Below are 3,585 nucleotides of genomic sequence, written 5' to 3'. Positions count from 1 at the left end.
GCCAAAATTGCATTTTAGAGGAACCAGGAAGAGCTTGTCAAACATCTTGGCTTGTGGTTTGGATGGTTAAGTTTTGTCAGATTACCTTGGCTGTCCAAGGAAAAAGTAAATCACATCTCACTCCCAACTTCTTCCTCTGAATAGTTCCACATACCATTAGTAGTTTGACCATAATTCAAATTCTGATTTTAGGAGTGTCCAAAGATTATATGACATTTCTGATTATATTGGAACATTATTTTATTTGATATCACTTAAAATAAGTAGTTAGTATGCAGAGGCTTCAAAACCCTTTGGTTATATAAGTTGCTTTGTGACAGTATTATTTAAATCACATGAGATATTTGCTATTCTTAATAAAATGCAGAGCAGAAGAGTCAAGAGAGCAGATTTTAAAGAAAGACCAGACCACTTGTGATGTATCACTTCATAGCTCCATGGCTTCATTGCCTCGTCTATGTGATGGAAATGACAATGGTTCCAACCTCATAGGAGTACTGTAGGGGTTAAATGCAGTAATGCCTATAAAGAGTTTAGGATTATATACAGCACAAGGTAAGCTCTCAACAAATGCCACCTATTTTGTTATAATATATACTAACAAGTGCCTTTTTGCATTTTTTGATAAGTTAGCCTGCCATTTCCTTTCTCAAATTGACCACCTGTAGGTGCCACAAAGTTGCAGCTGTTATAAGATGGTGACTTAGATCCAGTTTTCCCTTCCTATGGTGCTAGGAAGCTGACCTAAGTTTTCATGAGGTCCTCGCAGGTCAGAAGTACAACTTCCTCGTTTTGAGCGCCCTGTGGCCCCCTGCTCAGTGTGGTATGAAACTGTCTCTGCCATTCCCTCCATTACAGCATCTTCATTCTGTTTTCTCATCAGTATTCAGATGAACTTTCCCCCACCAGGCCATGATCCGATTCCTCTAATGTCCTTAGGGCAGCTGTCCCTTGTACTCAATAACTGCTGTGAAGGGCATGTAGATTACAAAAATCATTTTCCAAAGTGAATAGATGAGAAAACAACTGCCTTATTTTAATCTTGATTTACTTTTTTCCCATTTTACCATCTTGGTTAAAGACTGAGGAGGATAGACCACTTTTTTTTATTTATTTATTGAAGTTGCTATTAAACCAACCAATCAACAACCAACCAACCAATCCCTCAGGACCTGAACATTCAAATTCTATTTCAAGGAACAACTTAAGTCCTACGATCATTATTTTATTAATGAGTTATTGGCTAACTAATGTATCAGGCTGCTATTCAATCTAGGTCTATCAAATAGAATCACAAAAGGAAAGATGTTTTTTAAAAGCTCTATTAAGATTTCTCAATAGGTTTTATTGGACATCTTGGGTTTTTATTGATTAAAGGCATGGTAGACACATTTTAAAAAGAAACTCCTTCATGTCTGGTAAAGAAAAATGCCCTCACTGATGTATGTGGGTTTTATTATTTTCTATCTGTTCTTCAAAAACACACATCCTGTACAACAGTGGTCCCCAACGCCAGGCCATGGACCGGTACCGGTCTGTGGCCATTTGTTACCGGTCCACAGAGAAAGAATAAATAACTTACATTATTTTCGTTTTATTTATATTTAAGTCTGAACCATGTTTTATTTTTAAAAAATGACCAGATTCCCTCTGTTACATCCGTCTAAGACTCACTCTTGACGCTTGTCTCGGTCACGTGATACATTTATCTGTCCCACCCTAAAGGCTGGTCCATGACAATATTTTCTGACATCAAACCGATCCGTGGCCCAAAAAAGGTTGGGGACCACTGCTGTACAAAACAAGAAAAACAAGCAAGATCAGCATCTTTTTTTTTTTGCCACCTGCCCATCTGGATGATTGACTATTTTGAAGTTATTCCCAGGCCCAAGTCTACAACCTCCACACCCCTTCCCATCATCTGTTTCTTAACTATTCTGATAGCACAATGGGATAGTGCTCTGGGAGTCACAGATTCTATTTCTCTTCTGTCATTTATTATTTTGTGAAGACAGTCAATAAATTTGGTCTGCTATTTACTTCACAGCAGCTTGCCTCTGGCAATCCTGGCTCTCAATTTCTCATCTGCTTGTTAAAGAACTTGTACCTGACTGGATAAACTTAAGCACCCTCAAAGCTCTGCTATTTTTTCATCCACCTGCACAAAAAACTGTCAGTCTCAAGAGTTTGTAATACTTTACAGAAAAAGGGATATTATTCCTTAAAAATTCCCTTTTGTAAAGACTATTAAAATCCATTCCATGGAAACTCTTGATTTGAATACCATTATATATAAAGTGGGGCAAAAGTAGGTTACAATTGTTCATATGGAAAATAATACAATAATTAATAAATAATAACACAAAGATAACCTCTGTGTTTAACGTACTCACAACTATAAACCTACTTTTGCCCTACCCTATATTTAGATGGCAGAGTTACGGGTATTATGATTTATTATGTGGCAACTGCTTCCTTTGCCAAACTCTGAGTTTGTTTATTAATCCTGGAAACCATTATAATTGAATTAATAGGAAGAAGGAGATCTCTGAGCTCAGTGTACTTGGCAGTTCCTGTAAACAGCCCAGAGTTAGTAATTGGATGGACCCCAGGTAAAACCGATGCGAACGGGAGTGAGGAGGACCCTCTGAAACGTTCTGCCCCTCCTCTTTCCCTTAGTTATTTCTGGTCAAGTCACTTTCTTAGGACCACGTTCTTTTAAGGTGGATCATTGTAAAAATATTTTTATTGCAGCACCTTTAGGGGCAGAACGTTTTACAAATATATGAAGAAACAATTAATTTTGTCCCAACCCCAAGTTACGTTCTATTTGCCATGTATAAGGGCTTAGCTAAGTTGGTGGGTTGTGATAATTTGAGGAGAATCGATGATGTTTAAAAAGAAGATCTGAGCCAACTTAAAACTAAGCCACTTCTTTAGAAACTGATTCATCCATTACGGTATGTCTGATTTTGTTTCCTGAAGATATCAAATGGCTAATGAAAATAGCACAAATGCAGTTTTCGCAATTAGCCACTGGTGGAATGAGGAGTAGAAAAGATTTTCTGCCTTGCATGGTTGTTAGAATGGCTAATGGAAGTAATCTGTGCAAAGAATTTTAAAGAGTGCCTGACATATAGATGGTTCTCAAAAAACTATTAGGTAATATTATTGACATCATTAATAAATAAGCTTTAATTGATGATCAGTGCGAGATATATTTAGTAGTCTATATAAGCTTATGTCTCAAGAAGTTATAACTGTACAGAATCTGAGGAAACACTTATTTTCTACCCCTTTCTCTCCAAGCACCTTAATTTCAGGAAACTATGTGGATTAAACATTTAACAGGTTCTATCAGCAGGATCTAAAGTTACAATTTTCTATCATTGCTGAAGCAGGTCTCTAAGGCCATTTTTATTCTTAAAAAAAATCTTGTGTTTTATACCATTTAAGAATATGCATTGAATGTTAGATGATTACTAAGAAAGAAGAAAGGATTGTAAAAAGCTGCATGTTGTTGGTAAGATAACACAGGAAATACAATATATATATATGAAGGTCTGCATTGGGAAACTTCAGGAA

This window comes from Saccopteryx bilineata, chromosome 6 (genome assembly GCF_036850765.1).
Source record: "Saccopteryx bilineata isolate mSacBil1 chromosome 6, mSacBil1_pri_phased_curated, whole genome shotgun sequence".
Lineage (NCBI taxonomy): Eukaryota > Metazoa > Chordata > Mammalia > Chiroptera > Emballonuridae > Saccopteryx > Saccopteryx bilineata.
The sequence above is the reverse complement of the archived record's forward strand: the minus strand, read 5'-3'. Positions refer to the sequence as shown.